Source organism: Temnothorax curvispinosus, unplaced genomic scaffold (assembly GCF_003070985.1).
Source record: "Temnothorax curvispinosus isolate PA1 unplaced genomic scaffold, ASM307098v1 QBEX01014232.1, whole genome shotgun sequence".
Taxonomy (NCBI): Eukaryota; Metazoa; Arthropoda; class Insecta; order Hymenoptera; family Formicidae; genus Temnothorax; species Temnothorax curvispinosus.
The window spans coordinates 274,770-296,115 of record NW_020224012.1 but is presented as its reverse complement, the minus strand read 5'-3'; the positions used below and the strand labels follow the sequence as shown (position 1 = coordinate 296,115).

At 43.4% G+C, this 21,346-nt stretch overlaps 2 protein-coding genes across 3 annotated transcripts in view; one reads left to right on the top strand and one right to left on the bottom strand.

Annotated features, from left to right (window-relative positions):
* The window catches only part of LOC112464437 (nephrin-like), a 347,896-nt gene that overhangs the window by 94,648 nt on the left and 231,902 nt on the right, over positions 1 to 21,346 (bottom strand). The window lies entirely within an intron of this gene.
* The window catches only part of LOC112464440, a 119,685-nt gene continuing 98,589 nt past the window's right edge, over positions 251 to 21,346 (top strand). The window contains exons 1-2 of the mRNA XM_025031414.1: positions 251 to 953; positions 1,036 to 1,128. The gene's annotated coding sequence lies outside the window, so the exon portion shown is untranslated. The remainder of the gene's footprint in view (positions 954 to 1,035; positions 1,129 to 21,346) is intronic.

Below are 21,346 nucleotides of genomic sequence, written 5' to 3'. Positions count from 1 at the left end.
ACTCCTCATGCTACGCCGCGCGCGATTGGTCGAGCGCACGTCACGTAACGTCACGTACGCGAATCGCGAAGGTATTCTCATGGCGTCGTAGCTCATCATGAGCCACGACGCCATGAGAATACCTTCGATTCGCGTACGTGATGCTACGTGACGTGCGCTCGACCAATCGCGCGCGGCGTAGCATGAGGAGTAGCTGGAGTAGCGCGAGAAGCGCACTCTAAGTGCTTCGGCTTCGGCGTTTCGCGGGCTCATGGCGGTGCTTGTGTCGCGTTTCGCGTGCTAATCGGTAATGCCGGTGATCGCGGTGAGATCATCGAAGTGTTGCGCGCTTGTGTAAGGATCGTCGCTGCGTTATCGTCGAGTAAGACGCGTTGGGTAAGAATCGTCGTCAAGTAATACGCGCGGGCTCGTGTAAAGCGACGGACATTCGGTAACGTCGTGATTCCGGCGCCGTGGCTCCGCTGCTCCGCTCCGGTACCGCGACGCCCGCGCCCGTGACGCCACGGCGCGTCACCACGGCACTCGGATGAAGGAATTCGTCGCGATCTTGAGATCCGAATTCTCGCTTCCTCGAGATCAGGGGCATCAGGGCCGATGTAGTCGGACTTCCGTTGTCGAGAGGAGAACTTTAGAGCGACATATGTAGCATGTAGCGCGGTCGGATGCGGGGTGCCGATCGACGGGATGGTTGAAGGCCGGGTTAGGGGGGAAGGGGGGAGCGACGAGATCGCTCGCGTTCAAGTTGGACGAGAAAAGCTCGGCTGGTATCGTGCGCGAAATCGCAGCGGCGCGCGGCGCGCGGTGTGTGACTCGGTGACGATTTAAACGTCGCGATAACGCGAGCGGGATCAGTGCTCCGAAAAAGTTGAACGGTTTAACGGTGTCGAAACGGTAGCGCTTGCGAGCGGTTCGCAGCGAAGAGAGTAAGCCGACAAGAATAATTTCTTTACGAGGTAAGACATTTCCCTCTCCCTTCCCTCCACCTTTTTCTGCGTAAATTATCATGCATTAACGTTAATTGATTGCTGTCCTTAGATGGAGTTGCAGAACGACGTGGTGGCTTCGTTCAACAGGAGGACAGGGAATTCTTCGCCTTGTATCCCGCATGACGTAAGACACTCCAGAAAGGTAAGTGCGAAAACTCGAGAAATTCTCCATTACTTTTAATAAGCACGATCGCGCGCTGTAGGTATTTCTCGCGCCTCCTTTCAGCGGTTTCAGCCGAGACACGGATCAATGGAGAATTATAAAAGTTCTGTTTCCAAATCTATAAAAAATGTTTTAGGTATAAAAGCCTTAGGTATAAAAGAACAATTTAATGTCTTGACACACTTTCTCACATTTTTCGTAATATTGGTTTCGATAAATAAGTACTCTCATATCTCCTTCCTCATTGTCCCATTTTATTTTCATATAATTTATAATTGATTAACTCATATATTTAATCTGTACGCGTGCAACCTGACTTCCATCTGCCGTGCGATAATTTAAATTGCAGGCAGCAATAACGAAATCGTTTTACGAACGGGTTAATGTTCTATTAATCCGTTCTATTTCCATTATTTCCATAATGATTTATCGCGCGCGAAGAGGGGAGTTTCAGTGAAAGGAGGGACGGAAATGCGAAACAAAGTGACGCGAGTCAACGTATACGGCGATCGTAGCAGTAGGACGCAGTAAGTACGTAGTACTGTACGTCACGATCACGATAGCGTCAGCCGCAACTGCCCGAACCCGATATGTCTGATTACGTGTCGTTATTTCTACTAAAATCCGGCCGGGCGGCCGGTCGCGCCGCGCGCTTACATGTACATTGTATATACGCGAAACCGGAAATATTCGGCAAAACCGAGGCCGAGGCCCGGTCGAGGCGCGACGACGAGAGGCATTTGCCAACGATAGCCGGCGCGGACGTGGGAACACGAATAGCGACTGCCCGGGGAAGCGCGCCTCGTGCCTCGTGCCTCCTGACGAACGCACGGTTACGCTGCAGACACATCGCAAGAGAACAATCCGCGGTGACTTCGGCGAGGACGACGCGCCTCTGAATTTTAAATGTAACCACCGGAAATTACGTCCGCGTCTCGTAATCTCGTTTTCGTTTTTATTTTATTTTATTTTTTTATTTTTTGCACCGGCCGAATAAAGCTAAAAAACTTGATTACTCTATATTGTAAATATTACTTTTTGCGGACCGAGCACTTTCTGCCTCTCTCACAAAGCGGCGACAGGCCACAGCGAAAACGCGCCTCTTTGACTTGAAATTGGTATAAATACACCCCCATGCATAGTGAAATATGCGTATGCGTCGACGTCACAAATATTGTTATATCGAGATGAATGGGCGTAATGTTATTAATAGCCGGCATGTCGGTAAGATAATACACGACCGTTTGTTTTTACAGCGCGTGGAAAGGCTAAGGATAATTAATTCGTCAAAATATTAAACTTAATTCTAGCTGTACAAACACGCAACAAAATCTCTCTAGGGAGAGAGCACAGCGTGGTCAAGTTTGTTATGCAATAATCTAAGCTTACAAGCGGAAATTTTTATCACTTTCGTTAATTAATTACTTCCGTTTGCCTTCGTTATCTACAAAGCCGTTTACAGAATTATGAATAAAAATATTCAAACGGGAATATATTGGGTTATGAGAAGTGAAAAAGATTTAAATTATTGACAATCAATTTGAAAATATCTGAATGGCAACAGTTTGGCAACAGAGCGAAATTTCCGCGGACGTGCTACGCGTTAATTCATCATAGAATTTATTTTCCGCTGACAGTACTAGCGAGAGGTTAACGATTGTAACCACTTTTGATGAATTTGAGTGATAGAAACAATATTACAAACGCGGAAAATGCACTTTGTTTGGTTATCGCGTTTTCCGGTGCGATTACCGCGTGATGAAATCATGAGGCTTTCGCCATAAATACTCGCGATAGGATTTGCCGGCGCGCTCGTTCCGACGTGCGAATTGTTTCCGCAATTCATTCCGGTAATAACGTGTTATTCGCGGCAAACACGTGGAATGTATTTTCGACGTGCGAGATTCCATTCCATACAATTAGTCGCTTGATTTTCTTCAGGGGCTTATCGGAGCCTGAAATCGAACCCGCTATCATCAATATAGTCGACGTTTCCACGTTGCCACCTCTGCTCTCGCGAGTGAAAAATCGTCCCATCTTGGAGCAAACCCGGGCGAGGAAAAGTTCGTAAACTCGGTACGCGCCTTTCTACCCTCGACGAATCAAAGGAGACTCGAGAAGGGCGAAGGACGAAGGACGAAGGACTGACGATACTCGAGAAATATGCGATCGCACCGCGTCTTTTCCTTTGACACGCGCCTCGATAAGAGCCCGCGCGATTATTCCGCGGTCGAGAAATCTTCTCGGGAGATTGTTTCTCATATTACACACCTTCACCGACTCGCTCAAAGGATATACCATTTTCGCTACTCGCTCTCGTTCCGTTTTCCCGGCCGCACTTGCACACGCGAGTGTGAAATTAAGCCTGTAGCGAGTACGCGAATTTGTCTTGCCGAAGCGATACTTAACGAAAACGTTTAATCGCGGCATTCGCTTGCATTCGCGTGACCATTCTAATCGGGCGATTTCTACTTTCTACCCAGGTTTTCCTTCAGCGGGACGCGGGACGAGTGCATTATACGCTGGATTATACGAATAGCGACGAAATAATCGCGCTCGAAGGAAAGCGTTTGCGTTTCGTGCCTGTGTCGCATCGAGTCTGTAAATTCTTTTGGCTCTACGATTGTGCGTAATGCATAACGCCGCGCCGTAATGCATAACGTGGCCTCTAAGCAGTCTAAGCCCGTGTTTCGCTTGCTTTTCATCTCGCTTGAAATCCATCCGCAACAATCGTCGACTAGTGCACGCAGTCTGTTCTCGACGACCGGACCTTTGAAGAGTTCCCCAGTACTCTTTATGGCCCCGGTAATGCTTGTCCTTAGCGGCGAGGCCGGCCCCGATAATTTCGGCTCGATAACAAAATTCAATATTTCTGTGGTAATAGCCGTACAGGCGCACAGTGGCGATGGTAATGCGGCGCAGTTCGCCCGCACAAGTCCCGTGTTAATATTTAGGGTTACTACTCGTGAGCACGCCACGGTGAGTGCATCACGCACTTTCGTGCAACCCCGTTGACGTTTTTTCGAGCTCCTATAGGTTTCGGCTGAAATTATCGAGCCTACAGAGAACGGTAGATCACTTTGAAGCGAGTCTAAATACGCGTGTCGATAGCATTAGTTCCACAGTTCAGAAATCTTAATTGATAAAATTTTATTAGCTTCAGCGTGATGCTCTTCAAAGCGCTTTGCAATAGCGATGTTTATTACTTTGCAAAAAAAAAATAATAATAACGCGTGATATTTTACTCGAAAGTGGTAGGCATTGCAAAAGTCAGACTTCTGTTAGAGACCCGAGCAATTAACAGCGGCCTCGCGTTTAAATTCGACGACCTCGTCGAAAACTATGGGCGCGTTAATACATCACTTTTTTAACGGCGTTTCCTGGCATGTCGTGGTGCTTTGTTTTCACAGCTAAACATTGTTATGCAGATAGGACCAGACGGCATTGTTGTTTGGCTGAATCTCCGTGCGTAACCACGGAGCCATTCTCATGATAATTTTTGGAGATTATTTTTCGTAATTTCTCACGGAATACGTTCAACATCCTCTTTTCTCCTCCGGTTCTGGGAATAGAGAGCGCGATCGCCAGCGGTATTTCCTTTAATTTTCTTCTCCCGCGCACTATCTCATCGCGCGTTTCAGCTAAATAAACCCGCCCACCTATATCGCGGAACATGTACATTCCAGTAACCGAATGTTACTACGAGTTGAAGTTTACGACGGGTACTATAATTACCTTTGTTTGCCAAGTTTTCTCCGACTATGGCGACGATCTTTGATCAACGTTAAGTAATGAGCACACAGTAAATTGTTCCGAAAACATCTCTAATCTTTATCCCTCCTTTACCTGCCTCTCATCGCCTTCTCTCCTCCGCTTTCGTTTTATTCTAGCAACATCCTTTGAAAGTCTTGAAGCCTTGTCGTAGGTCTAAAGGACCGAAATTACTTGCTAGGCAGGCAATATAACGGAAAGTCGTGTTAGTATATCAGGACCTATTTGCACGCGAGAGGAAGAAAAGGATAGCACAGGCCAATTCACTTAAATTGCGTTCCTCCAATCCGATCTGCGTTACAGCCGCGCTCGAATTTCACCTTCCGCGTCATTTCTTCGCGCTGAAGCTTCGTGCACGGTCGCCATGAATACCCGGTCGGATTAAATTTGCTGTTGCTAAACGCGGGATGAAAGCGTAATTACATGCACGTCACAAAAACACGGCGTTACGTGGTGACACAGCGGCCATTGTAACGCCGTAATGCCGTAACGTCGTACTGCGCGACACTCATTATTCCAAATTGATGATTAATTATATGTGTAATTATAATAATAATAATAATGATAATGGCAATGGTAGTAATAACGAGGATGCGCCGAGCGATGCTAGAGGAGACGTTGTTTATGACGATTGTAAATTATCGTTCACGAAGGTGTCGTTAGGCGGGGGGGGGGGGGAGAGAAAGAATGAATGCCGCGTTCGCGCGTAGCGATGACACCGCGCGAATGTGACAATCATACATACATATATACACGGTACATATAAACGTCTTTACACCTCGCCTTCTCATATACGGATGTATCCGGTTGGTGAACGTCGAAGAGAGGTTACTCGAGAAATGACAATGTAACAAAAGTGCGTGTGTTTCCTCTCGAAATGGGAGTACGTATGTTAGCCATTGCGTCCAATAGTAGCACAACTAGAACGTCTAAGCCGCGATAACTGGAATACTCCGTCCCATGCCATGTATGCGCATCCTCGATGAGCAGCGAAACACAATTACGTCCTATCAGCGTTCATTGAATTTCATCCTATTATAGCAAGGTGATTTATAGAATTACGGAGTGCACGGCGCACGACTGCATTTATGAGAGGAAGTCGCGTTGCCTCACCCTCACACTTTACGTCAAAACGTGCGCACGTGACATTTTGTATAAACCTTGTGGAAATTTATTGCACAAAGTAAATCCAGAAACGGCACGAAACACTGTGAGAATGGCAGGGAAAAAACTTATTGGGCCGTACAAAGAGGCACGCTCATCGCACGCATGTCACATTGTCGCGTGCGCCTCGGAACGAGGTTTTTTTCGGTTTAAAAGATTAAAATAGGGGGGGATTATCTCGCGCGCAATATAACGAAGACGACGGGTAGTCAAATGTCGTCACGCGCGACACACACGCGAGCGTGGACGTGGATTCGCGTGCCTTTATTTACATGCAAATGTAAAAAATGGCAGCCGCACCGCCCGGCGCGGCGCGTTCTTGCGCGGAAAGAAAAGCGGAGGAACGGAAGAGAAATAGAGGAGAAAAGATTATTTGATCCAGTCGCGCGATAAAAACAGACAAGCGAAACGTAACGGGGAGACCGGTAACGGAAATCAATAATGCGAGTTGAACGGACGTTGGTAGGATTCGGTGTCGATTCGGCTCTAATTATCCGCATTGGTGAGACGACGAAGAAACTGCGTCCAGAAAGTAGGTTAGCAAGCATTTATTTATCTCTTACGGATGCAACGGGTTCGATAGTTCTTGGTTCTACGGATAAACGAGATCGCTATCGTTGAAACATTACGCGATTATATAAACGACAATGAAAAGTTCACAATCGGCGAACGTTCGTTTTACGCTATTAGCCAAATTGGCGCCCCAAGCCCATTCACGGTGGTGAATCACGTCGCTACGAACGGACGATGAATTAATTTCGCCGTGCGCGCGTATCGGAGTTGATTTTCAGCGGCGGAAACACGCCGTTTTGGAAGCGAATTTCGCCGCTGTCAATTCCGAAAGACAGTTTCTGCCCAATGTACATCGATGTGCTTCCCAATCTCTCTTCCCCGCCCCTGAAATCGAGTCTGCGCAACCGATAACAACTACTGTTGTATCGCGGTGCCTATGCTTGCACTTTGCCGATTGACGTTCCAACTTTCCCGATTGTCGACGAGATGATAAACCAATCCCCTCGTGGACCAATTGTGCGCCAGTTGGCCGGGGCAGACGGTTCAATATGATTCGATACGTTACAGGCGATTCTAATGATAACTTGTAGTCCAATGCAGCGTGAGCGAAAGTTCAATTTCAGCGTCCTCGATCACCGGAGGTGACCTTATCGCGTGTTCTACAATACGCGGACATCTGCCAATGAGACGGCGAGATGAAATCCAAACGTAAAGTTACCTTAAAAAGCTGCTGAGGTACTTTCTCATGCATTTAAAGATATTAAAGCAATCTAGCCTAAGTTACAATATGTCATTTTTAAACAAAGTTGCTACAACAATCTGTTTCTTCGTATCTGTAGAGAACTTGAAGCGTTATTAGATTATTGTACAAGTTTATCGGTTATTAATTCATAATTTGACATTCGTTCGAGTTTATTCGAAACGAACGAACAAAGCAGAGAAAGGACATGATCAGTCTTCCAATTTTCAACGTCGATTTTCTCGAGAATAATGTATGACGTAAAAAAAATAATTTCGCATTATCGACTTATTTTTCTATGTAGCATCATTATATACCTATAGACTTTGGTTATATATCATCATTCGTAAATTACGCGCGGAATATTCCACATATAAACCTAGTCGAGTTGCAACCAATATACTTCATCTCCTGCTCCTCAGCCATATTTCTCCCTCTGTCTCCCCGCGTTCCATCTTCGTCATTCCTACTCTATCAGCTGACACTCACCGGCTACGATTTGGGGCTCTCCGTTGCCCTCTATGTTATCCTTTCTATCTCGATCTCCCGTCCGCGTTCTCATTCGGCTATCCCCCTCGCACTCTCTGATTTAGGTCGTAGCCGGCCCGCTAACTGATTGAGGGTGATTGACGCTCTGGCTGAATACCGGACAAGCCCAGAACCCATTATTTACTGCTCGGCCCTGTACAACGTTATAATTGCCGGCAGCTATTCCACCCTCGCTTTCTCCCCATTTTCTCTCGTCCTTCCTCTCCGTCTCTCGTCGATGCCATGAGCTGGTCAAGCGAACGAGTCGGCTTATCGACTCGCGCTCATTGGAACCGATTTCGAAGCCCGATCCTTTGCCGCGATCATGGAAATGTACGTTTCGATGAAGCGTTTATCGCGCGAACTTAATGACACTAGTGATTACAGATAAAGGCACTCGCAAATTGGTGGTAACAATTGCCCCGCTTGCCATTTATCAAGCGAAAAACAAAGTTACGCTCCCGTCGAAATCAATTATCAATTCGAATCACGATACCACGTGCTACAACCGCGACAATACGAGACAAGTTTTTCTATATAGCATATCGATATTTAAAAGTCTGTGGTAGCAGTGTAAAGTAGAGCGTAATTTAACGCAAATGCTTGCCTCTACGCATTTGCTTGCCGAAAGATAAATTGGATTTCTGTGTCACACGATGAGATCTCGTTTCTTAGAATTAGAGAGAACCCGCGGTCAGATATTGGTCCCGGTGAAAGTGGCCTCGCGCAACAGACGTCACGTCCGGCATACAGTTTGTCCCAAGAAGCCACCTTCTTGGGACAATCCTGGAATCGATCCTGACGGGGTTAAGTAACCTGATGGTGGTCCTTGCAAGAAATATACTCGCGCCGTGGACTCGGGCACGAATCACGTTCATGGCTGGCCATCCCCCATTGCGGTTCCTGTCATCTTAATCCCTCGGATCCTTTTTACACGGCTTTCTCATTCGCATCTTCTGTGTACCCGAGCCCTTGTGGACTTTGGAGCTCGGGACGCGTTGGGACCGCCTTCCCTCTTATCCACTTGAATTACGGCGAGGCACGTCTGCTCCTAGTAGGTCCTGCTGGGGACTGGACATCTCGTTTATGTTTCACGAGAAGGCAAAATTCGCCGAATGATCGGGCCGTAAAAAAATATAACAGACCGCAAGGCTAAACTTCATTTTTATTCATGCAAAAAAATCTCATTTTCTTTATCACGTTGTATCATATTTGAAAATAAAATATTAGCAAAAGGGCTTGGCATAAAATGTATAGATAGTTCCTTGAGATAAACTTGATGAATTAATAAAAATATCAGAATGACTGTGTATCTTGTTATTTGTTATTTTGATATTTGTCGAAAGAAAAATATAAAGAGAGAGTATTTAGTTTACGATAAGTTCTAAAAGTATTTTTGTCATAAAGTCTGTGGAAATAATTCAAATTTAAGAAAAAAATTTATAATTGCAACAATCTTAAAATAAAATTATTTTTATAGATTTTGTGACAAAAATTCTAAATAGCTTTTTATTATCGACACAAGAATGAACGTAAAATAATCTTGATGGATTTATTTTAATTAATAACGATTGATTTTTTTTACGATAAAATGGAATCTCTACGCGATTGATCGTAATTTGTAAATTCGCTCCCATGTGCAAGCGCTACTCGTTTTCGTTGAAAGGTTTCACGACAGATTTCCCGAAAGTTGCTCCACCTCCTAAACACATGAAGTTCGCCTCCAAATCGAGGGAGCGGTTAGTTGAATTCGACGATGGTCGACTTTTGTGATCAACGTGGGCTACTGAGAATATGTTCGTGTGACATCACGTACAACGAAGATGGTGTTGCAATCAGGTCAGCCTGATCAGTCAGTTGATAAAAGATTCGAAGGATAGGTTTTGTCCCAATCAGATACCATGTTCACACGTAACTTGAGCCGGACATAGCTGGGCGACCGTGTCGAGCACGTTTCTATGAAGACTAACTATGAGTTCTTCCGATTATATGATTCACCAGGCTTTCGCTGTAGAAATCATCGTGAAACCAAGTCCCTCATCGTTTGAACGAGATTATCGTTATCACATCTGACATTGTCTTTGTTATCATGTTAAAAATTTCTTGCGGTATTTCTTCGCTTTCAGCTTAAATAATAATTTGTTTTCATCATTACCTTCTTAAGCTGTGAACTGATGGATGTTAACTTTGTTTCGAGTTACTTTTTCCCATTTCAACAAAGAAGTTTTTAAATCACTGTAGAAAATGACATCTTAATAACTAAATCTTGAGATTAAAGCATGAAACTATGAAATCAAGTTCGATATCTTGGATATTCAGAAGTAAATTTCTTTTAAAATAGGTATGTATCTCGTTTATAGCGCAGAAATGCTCCTTCCTGTTGGAAAAATAATTCTCTGATATTTTTTTTAAAATGCGCGCTTTATAAATTTAAAACTCGTTAAAACACCGTTGATATAAAATATTGATTAAGCAGCTGCCTTTTTCCTCTTCATTTTACCATTTCTTCTCTTTTTTGTGCTTTCTTTCTTCGAGTCCTCGTCTCGTTAAGGTACGACCTGCGAGCTTGATAGAAGCTAACATCTCTCAAAGGATAGCTAGAAAGGATCGCTAATAGATGAGACGGTTTACTATTATAATGAAATTGCTACGAGTAACCGTGGGTGTGGCCCATCATCCAATTACAAGATAATTGTTTGTAATTATTTAATATAGATCTGTGATATAGGAAATAAGTCAAGCATACATATCGACTCTCAACTTCGTCAAGCTAACAATAAAATGATGGCACTTTGATCCACGTGTCCGTTAAACATTCCTCAAGTTCGAATCGAATTCTTGATCACGTAGCCGAGTATCGCAACATCTTACCGTTAATCTTATTGCCCCGTTACGTAAGTTTCGTAAATTTTGCTTATCTTGTCAGGTCTGGTACTGACTTGAAACTCGAATGTCGACTGCGAGAGATAGCACAGAATTGTTCGGTCCTTTAAGCGAGCTGCATGTGCACGGCGGCGGTTGGAAGTTGCTAGATGCTTCCGAAACGTCGGGGCCAAGGGATAGCCGCAGTTTCTGTTTTGATGCGTCAAGAAGAGCGGGCCGGAATTGTGCTTTAGGTTGCGCCAAAGTTGAATCTCCGCAATGCCCGTTGCTTCAAAGTACCGAGTACTATGTAGACATGTAGAGATAGGGTCTCGATCGAAAATTACATTTTACACGGAAGCTACGCTCAACTGCAACATGCGCGCTGTTGCTTTCATATATTTTATATGAAAGACGCATTAATTGGTATGCTTGAATAGCGTTATGTGATTATATATATATATATTTCTTTGAATTTTTCGAATTTTAAATGCGTACAAAATCGTACCATTTTTAAAGCAAATTTAGTTGACGTAAATCTTAGAAACAAGGACAAAGTGATTAGCAAGTAGCATTAAGCTTTATTAAAATCTAATGGCAATGCAACGCGGTTTGAAAAGTAAAACATTGTTATATATCAATTCATACTGTTATCCTGATCTTTAATCGCAAAGTTCAGCATTAATCTGTAAATCTATCTCTCTCTCTTTCTCTCTCTCTCTCCTCTCTCTCACAGATAATTTCTTCGCTCGAGAACAATGTCGTCGGTATTCTAGCTTCGCTCACGAGACAAAGATACTCGACAAAGATGCGAAGTAGAATCCCGCGTTAAGGAAGCAAAGGAGGAAAGTTTCCAAAGTTTCGAGCAGTTTCCAGTATTTGCTGCCATGTTTCAGCGTACTCGTTTCACGGACGCTTGTTCCTGTTTGCAGAGTTATAAATTGAGTGTGTTTAGCTAGATGGAGAATGATATTTTTCCGCAGCGTCGAACGTCTTGGTTTCCTCGCGGGGCGAGTGAGATTATACGCTTTCGAGAAAGATTGAGTCTTTTTGCGCGTATATGTATATGCGTTTGCGTATTGCTATGATATCTCTAGCTTTGATTATAATGCTTCTCTCCGTTTGACTAACGTGCCGCAAAGTTAACGCGCGCGATTTCTACGATTTGTAAAAAAGAAATTTTCTCTTTTTCTTTTTTCCTATATTTTAGTTCTTGCAATATATTTATAATGGTTCACATCGAGTTTGCAAGAAATGTTGAAATTTCATTTCGATATTGCGCTGTGAATCAATATTGCGTCATAGCCGGATATAACAGCCATAATATAGAGGTAGATTGAATCGCTATTAAATCTCTTTCCTGCGGATATTTTTGAAGAAAACTATGAGAGGTTTTATATCATTTAATTTTCGTCAACTTTTAATACATGATATAATTAAGAAAAAGCATTTTTATTTTTTCATCCAATTTTTACTGCTGCCTTTTTGTATCTTTATATTCTAATAAAATTTGAATATACTCTATCGGAGAAATGAGATAAAAATAATTGTATATTGAAGCATAGAGAGGAAGTGCTCGTTACATTCCGACCATCGTTATGTACTTAATATTTGCTCGGGAGATAGTACGTTTTCAATGCGCCAAGTTTTACTTGAATTCTACAAAGTGACCAGTTAATTAAAATGCGGGTATTTCATTGGATTCTGCTTTATATTTCAACGTAATTATGGCCACCGACCGTTTTCATCGCGAGATAGACTTGAAAATGTCGAAACGCGCGTATACGCGCTAGTATAATATACGTGTATATTCGTGTATATTACATTATTGCGCGATCTTATTACACGCGCGCTCTCTTTACAAATACGAAAACGCAATGCATGAACATGGTTCGTCGACGAGAAATCGTTTTCATTCTACAAGTCGAGCGTCCTCGTGTCCTAAATCATTTAGCAGCGTGTCTGTGGTTGAGCTGCGGTCGCGTTATATTCCGGAGGGGAAGGGTTTCCTATCGCCCAAGGCGTGCGGTAGGAAGAGACGCGCCGCGAGGACGGGAGCTGTATTTCAAGAAATCAATGTGACATACGGGTGCACAGTTCATCGCTGAGAGATCACCTCGTCCTCGTGAGAGTTGAGAGAGCTCGAGAGATGAGGTCGCAACCCATTCTCGACCTCCGGAGACCAGAGAGAACAAACCTTATTATGCGTCTCTGTTTCTCCCCTTCTCTCTCTCTCTCTCTCTCTCTCTTTCTCTGTGAGATTCTCCGTTTCGCGTGAATCCTGCAAAGTGGCGAGGATGCCGTCAACCGAATAACCAGACCATAAACCACCGTCGTGGCGGCCGGTTTGCGCTGGCGGGGGTCCCGTTTACGTCACCCGTAAACCGGGCGTCCTGCCGGATTTCGACGAGCAAACACACTCTGTGGCTACGGCGCCTCGTAAAGCCAACGAATCCACGGAGCTGACGCACCGTTTTCCGCGGGCGACGCTCCTCGGGGACGAGGTAGCTCGTACGTTCCCGGCGAGACCCGACCCTACCGCTATCCACCCCCTGCGGAAAGATCCTGCGGAGCGGTCGAGCGTTTTTCTCCTTGGAAATCGCGCCGAATTGCCATCGGCAAGAGATAAATGCGCTATATTCGCGACATATAAATATTTAATGCGTCCACAGCCCGTGGAGATGATAACGTCTCTAAATCCGTTGGTATGCGGATCCGATGCCCCTTTTCCTCCCCCTCCCCTTCCCCTTTCCTGCGCTGGAAGACGTGGGAGAAATTAAGCGGGAATATTTGCCCTGTAGGATTACGTCTGAATGACGAGATTTTCCACGATACGGATACACGGCAGATTATGTCGAGTTAAGGAGCGTGCTGACGCTTCGTTCCGCGGATTGGTATCCAGGGACGTAGCGCCGCTGCGGATTTGACCTTTCCGTGCGCGCCGGTCGGACCATCGCATTCTTCGCTCGTAGCTAAGAACTGCGCTCCACTCCGGTTTTATCTGGCTCGACCTCTCCGCAGACTATTCCGCCAAGGTTTTCTCTAGCCTTCTCTACTAAGCCGCGTACATGATTGCGAGAGCGCGCATTTGCGAAATTGCCATGGCAAACGCTGGCGACGCCGTATGTAAGCTGGATTACGACAAAGCACGCCTGAGCTGATCAGTTTTTCGTCTGGGAACGGAATGTCCCGCTGTAATCCTAGGTATGCGTCACGTTAACGGATGATATATCAACATAATCTTGAATGCGCGTTGTCACAGTATGTCGAAGCATAAAATATTCGTGTAACCCGAGGTTGAGATTTTACAGAGATACAAGAAACTCGTACATAGAAGAATCGCAGATTAATGGCTCGTTCATTAATTGCTATAGATTAAATTAACTCCAAATTTTTTCCTTTCGTGGAAATACAGTTATGTATATTTCTTTTGAATCCCCCCCTCAAGAACTCAGATCTGAGTTATTGTGAATAAATTTTGAACGCGAATTTTAAATTTCGTTTGTGAAGGATTTCGCGCATTTATAGAAGCTTCTTCACTCATTCAATCGCCTCGATATGGAAAATGCGACTTGCGTATTTTACGGGAGATCGAATCTTGAACTTCGAAAGGTTCACGTGCGCATTTTGCACCAATAATCGAGATTTCTCGGAGATTTCGCTAAATAACCGTTTGGTGTCGACGGCGCGACATAAAAATTTCCGAGACGCACGATTAATGATTTCCGTGAAAATCGGTCGTACGTAACGTAAAACGCGTATATATAATAACGCGACGCCACAGCGTCACGAGGTTCTTATTGCTATTCGCGGTTCACACAGAAGGAAGCGGTAAATTCTTTCCTCGAGACGCCGTCGTCAACGCGTTCAACCGATTCAGTGCGCCGCGCCGTCGACACGCGACGTTGCTCCGTGCACCTAAGAGCGCCATTATCACGTCTTGCTGGCTGAAGTAGCGAGCGACAAGGTCGCTCATGTATGCCTAAGTGCGCGACGTTATTGCGTGTCATTACGCATAACAATACGGTCTCCTAATGCCGCTGGCAATTTGTAACGTTGGCCCGATCCGCCCGATATGACGACGAAAACTCGAGTCACATTTCAGAAATGTTTCGATTAGCGTGGTTTTAAATTTAAATTACCATTTTACAAGATTCATAAATCGAATAAATTAATTTCCGAATATTACCAAGAAAAATAGGAAATGTGTTCGTTTTAATCAAAGGAAACAGCATATCATTTTGTGTCCAGTTAGCATTTCCGCTTTAAAAGTAACGACATGGCGGGAATCAGATATCAGATACTCGTGACAGATCAGATCCCTCACTTGTTGGAAATTTTAGGGGAGTTTCTTCAAGATAACACTCGTTCGGCAGAACATTTTCGATGACGAGTTGTCTCGTCGTATATATCGATAGAGATATACATATTTCAATGTACATGGCAATATTATACTAGATCGTAGGAAACTTGATCGGTTCAGTGCAACGTTGTGCTAAACACAATTTTTTTATTATCGTAATCTTCGAAACGAGAAAACGAGATCAGTTGTGTCTTACAAAACAGTATAAATTGAATACATAATAAATAAGATTCAATATTTTGTGGATGGAGAAGCCGCGTTTAAAATCACCTTTCGGAGATGAATCCGGGAAAGAATTATCGCTCGATAGAATAAGAAAATGAATGTGCTTAAGTAAGATACTCGGTTGAAACGTATGTGGGTTAATTCTGCGTGATGCGTAAAGTCTGCTGGTGACGTAAGCGGATTAAGGCCTTAAAGGGGGAGTAAAGTTGAGAATTTACGGACATTTACGTCCCGCAAAATCCAGCCTTCTACGGCTTGGGTCCGATCTACGACCCAGGGCAGATATGTGGCCGAGCAAGACAAAATAAAGCCGCCTTTCTCGTGTAAGATTATGCGACGGGTAGGTATTTTGCATAAGGAATATTACCATGATCGATCTAATTTTAACCATGGTAAAAATCATGAGAAGAGAAACGTGCTTATTGACTATAGGTATACCAAGAATAACATTGAAAATGTCTTTAATACTGCTCGAAATAATTAGGTCGTTTTTTCCCACACATCATCCCACACACACACACACACATTTCACTTAATAAATATTAAAATACCATTTATTTTAAAAATTTCTCTCGACATTCAAATTTGAAACTGAAATAGTTACGCAATACGCATATTTATATATAAATGCAGCATTTCGAGTCATTCACTAATTTAATCGATAATTACTGTAATCTACGAATTATTCATGGCAGTGATACCTTAATTTCTTCAGTATATTCCGCGATTGCTTATCGATAACGTTAATTCTCAGAAATATTGATTGTATCTTCGATGATTCTCTATATGATTGGGAAGTAACCCAATCATGATGATATCGCTGCGGGAGTTCCGTTTGCAAGGATGAGCGGGAGTGTCAATCTCATTTCGGAAACTTCGTACCCCGGTTGATATCGGCAGATGCGGCATGGCATCGGCGAGAAATTGATTGATTAGAAAACTTCCCTCTGTGTTAATATTTGTAAGCAATATCGCCGCCTACGAACCTCTCGGAAACTCATTACCGCGTTGGGGCTCATTTTCATCAAAGTAATCCGCGATATGTCGAATTTGCTCATTAGCTAGTTTATTTATTACCCTGGAATAAAATTATCCTTTTGGCATCCTAATTTTTTCATGTTAAATTACAGCTTCGATCATCGGATAGAAATGTATTTCAGAAATAAATTAAAAATTAAAATCAGGATTGTTCGCGAGAAGGGCCATGTCGGTTCTGATTGTTTGGCGAATGAAATATATGTCCTAGAAATATTGTAGGATGATGAGATATTTAGAGGCAACCACGGAAAGAGTACGGAAGAGTCAACGAACTCTACAATGTACACGTATATCGAGCGCGCCAAAAAAATTCATGCACCGTTCTCTCTTCCCGTATAACAAGTAACCCATCACCGGAGAATAACGAATCGCTGGATCGGTATACGTCTTCTTTATTTACGAGGGAAAATTCTCTGCAGCGCGCGTGAACGCTCCAGCGTCGTGTTCCGCAACAACCGTCCAATTAAATGCCGTCCGAAGGAAAGGATTAGCAAGGCGTGAATAACGCGGAGTGGTCCGTCGTGGAAAAACCGCGGCGTTTTACAATACAACGGTGGCGCGGATGGAGGGGTGGACGAAGGAACGAGCGGCCATTAAATCAGTGTGCATCGATTACGTTTATTGTGCCCGCCCGCGCCGGTAAGCGTGCCCGCCGGAAATGCGGAAAGAAACACTCGAGCGAACGCCCGTTCTCCATTACTCGCCGGACTGGAATCGCCGCTTATTGTTACAATGCAGCAATGGGGGAGAAACCAGTTCGCCGAAGTCGCGCGCGATAAACCTCCTCCTTCGCCCATAATTTCGAATTCTTTCCACGCGAGACCTCGCCGGTGTTTTACGACGTTTTCTCGAGCGTCTTACTAATAGCCGACTAATTCGTTTTTCGCTGTATATTCTCGCGACCATTGTTCTTGCCTTTTTCTCTGCCTGGCGTGCGTGCGGAGGAAGGAAAAACGAGAACTTTCTAAGAAAGTGGTAACGCGCGAGTTCTCGCGATGCTTTATTTCGCGCTTTTACCACCCTTCCGCCGCTAATCTTCCGTCTTCTGCTTTCTTTCCTTTTTTCATTTCGCCCTTTCTCTTTCTCTCTCTCTCTCTCTCTTCTTGGTATTAATATAACTTTGTTTTCACATATTCTTTTACCTTCTCTTTTCATCTGCTTATCAGGTGTATATACGAAGATGCTGGTTTTCTCTCGTTTTGACTTTTTCCATCTATTTTTCACTATCTTGCTAGATACTCTTTCGCCTTCATCCCTGCGCTTTCCTCTTTGCTTCGTGTTTGCCTCGGCGTTGCATGTTCTACCTATCTCATTATCTCAGAAACGACTTGATTGCGTACTCGTATGTTATACTTACCACCATGTACGCAGACACTATATGCGATATATATAATCACACATTTTAAACATTCATACACGGATTTCCAAGTTATATATATATATATTTGTTTTTCACGAGGTGACGCCGTGTTTTGTAGCGTGAATATTCTGTATTAAGTACATTTCGGTGAATTATATTTATCGTTTGATTTTAAATAAGCCATATTTGGGCCAAATTAAATTATACGTCAACGTATATGATTTTTAAAAATTTTTTCAAAGCAAATTAAAAATGAACAAAAAATTTTTATATGCGTCCTGTTGATAAATATAACGAATATACACGTTCCAGATGAATCCCGACATTTCTGCACCGTGTAAAGTCATTATCAATCATTGCCGAGCATAATCACCGTTTTATTCGCGACCACATATAGGAGTCCGCGCGGTCGGCAAAAAGTCTCCCGATATTTCTTTTCCCTTCCTTTTTTCCCGTTAATTTTTTCACCGTCTCGTTGCAGTAACGACGGTGCAACTGGCGTTTAATTGCGAAACGTTTCAGCCATAATGCGAAACGATGAATCAACGCAGCTCGCGGACTCTATCCTGTTTAATTACAAAATATCCACACCTACTGGCTCTTTGCCTGTCTACGCCTTCATTTGGTCTCCGCGTCGCTACAGGATCGCGTTATTTTTCTTCGCTCGAACGTACCCGGCCTGTCATTTCTCCCTCTCGCAGAATTTTTGCTGTTCGAACTCAGCAATAAACCCGCTAAACGCGGCAAACAAGAGCGTGCAAAAATTAATATATCGCAATTTGCGCAGTTCGTCCGTTGATTTCCGCGTTTGATAATGCGGATGCAAATGTACGACGACCATGACGTTATTCCTCGACGATAACGATTATAATTACCGTTTATCATTATGAATTACGAAAAATTATGATACAAAAAATAAAAAGTCGAACAGAGTGTCGATGCGCAACGAGTGTTGTAATCATTAGTTAATAATCTAATCGATATTGTTCATCGTCGACTTTATATTAATTTAATGCGTTTTTATATTTCAATAAAAATGAGTTTTGTGCAGTTCAAAGCTGAGCTATTAAGTTAGCAATTTTTTCGTATGTATTTTTATAATAGGTACCAATATTCGTAAATGCACCGCACGTTTATAATAGTACCGCCGGATGTTGGTAACTTGCGGATTCTCAGTGTACAAGCTTCCGCTGTCGGCGTAAAGTTTCTATTACTGCTTTCCACGATGAAACTTTGTTGCTCAAATTCGAAATGACAAAGTAGTGCCGTGCACACAGTGACGCGGCGATTTATCGGACGCCTCGGATACAATACAAGCACTGTAAAAAGTTTTCATCGTACATATAAAACGTATACATAAAGGCGTCCAAGGCTGTCCAAAAAGAGCGAAAGTTAAACTATAAAATTTAAAAAAGGCTATATATAAATATAGTAAAAAATTCTATATATATATATATATATACACTTAAGAAAGCTTTTTCAAAATTCTTGGCGAAGTAATATATTATATTTTTGCACAATACAGATCGCGTGTACGTGAAAGAGGCTTTTATTTGTGGTTTTCGGCGACTTTTATGCAAAACAATCGCGACGCAAAGCCATTCCGCGAAATAGAAATTGCCTTTCTGCAGAGCACTCTCGTGCCGTGAAATTGTTTGCACGTAAAGAATGAAACTTAAATGATTCCTTTCTGGCTCTTCGCGGATATTTGCGTTGTGCTCGATTTAAATGCGATTTCTCAAGGGGAATCGGACAGGGATATACAGCTGTAAATTAAAATATTTAATATTCCACTCGGAAAACGTCGATTGCGAGTGAATGTAGGCGTTGATCGCGACGTTAAAATTTTTACACCCTATCGGCATTATCGATGACTAAGGGAAGTGGAAGCTACGCGAAAGTACATACCATGTAATCGGTCGGCACTTCAATTGAACGCCGTTTCGTCGTTGCGACAATTCGCGCTTAATTTTCGAGATCTGGTATAAGCGCGAAAGTTGAAACTCCATTAGTAGAAAACGGCTATATGAAGTACCGTCTCGCTGCTTTTGCGAATCGTGAAGGCTTTGCTGGCAAAAGCTTTAAGCCTCGGTTACGTCAGATAGCTCCGCACGCGTCGACCGGCGTACAAAAGTGGAAAGTAAAAGCAGATGGAGAGAATGGGGGATGGTAGAAGGCGCGCATGTACGCGAAATACAGACGCCACTTGCTGGTATACGGAAATATGCTGAATATTTTCCGAGGATATGTCGGATATCTTCGGATTTATACAATTCCACGTCAGTTATTGCCTTTAAGGGCGGCGCGATATTTTATTGTACATTGGAGTCTCGGGAAAAGAGAAAAGTAGCTTATCCGTCCGCGCGATTTCTTTAGTCTTTTATTTTGCTACCTGTCACCCGACATTCATGAAATAAGTGTCGAGAATTTAGTCTTTGTAATATCGAAGCGGAGGGGGGGGGGAGAGAGAGAGAGAGAGAGAGAGTCGGTAATACGAACTATCTCATCTTTTGACACGTTCAATCTGGTTGCCGCGGTCTCGTAATTGCGTAGAAATGAGGGTCTGTTAAATTAAATTCAGCGCACGATAGAATTTTATAGTACTTCGAGAGTTGTCTGGAATTATTAATCCGCTGAATCCGGTAGGGGAAAAAAAGTAGCTCACGAATTTGCGAAATGTCCGTGTTCATGTAGAAGTCGATGCAAACATGCACACATCTGTGCATTCAGCAAGGCTCATGATGTAAACTGTTCCCTGTAAAGTTTCATCATATATGTGTATGTATATATGTACCTCTAACTTCCGCAAAAGTTCACCTCAGCGCTCCTCTCTCACTGCAACGCGCGAGAAAAAACCACCGCGCCATTCTCATTTATGCACTTTCTATTACGGAAACTCGTATTTCAATATTGCGTAATATTACTCATTGAACACGTATGCATGTGCAATACTTGCTCCAGAAATGATATTCTCCAATGATTCTTCTAATAATTTGTTTAAATTGATCTACGCGCAAAATTGTATTTTCCGGCAAATTATTTCAATTGATTTTGAAATCTATGCATCGCGGGTATCATTTGATTAACAAATTTCAATGTTCTCCTATAATAATCGATAAAATCGTCTTCTGAACCGGACTTTCTTGCAATCTTACAAATGCAGGGTCGGAACATACGAAGGCATTAGCATTTTCAGTGGGGCCTTGAAAGTTTAAGTGCACAGTGACAGTCGTACACAGACATACCGGGAGCATCTCGTCAGAAAGTTTTACGTCAGAAACTCTTAGAAGACTGCGTACCACGGAGAAATGGCGTGTCATTAATATAACACATATTTTTGCATGCTAGCCGTAGATTCGGTAATATTATGCGCGGTCGCTCAAATATTCAACGGCGGTCGCGTCGTTGCGGCACGACTATGGCTATGCATACCGGATACGTTATAGATCGCGGACGAGCCGCGCGTTGGTAAAGGGGCACGGGCACGGTGTTCAATTCGTAGGATAGTTAAGGGCACTGACGTAACTACTGCAGCTAATGAGGCATAAACAACCGGGGGTGCTAGGTGCCCGAGACCGCGCGTACGGCAACCATCCTCTAAACCTACCTCTCTCTCTCTCTCTCTCTCTCTCTC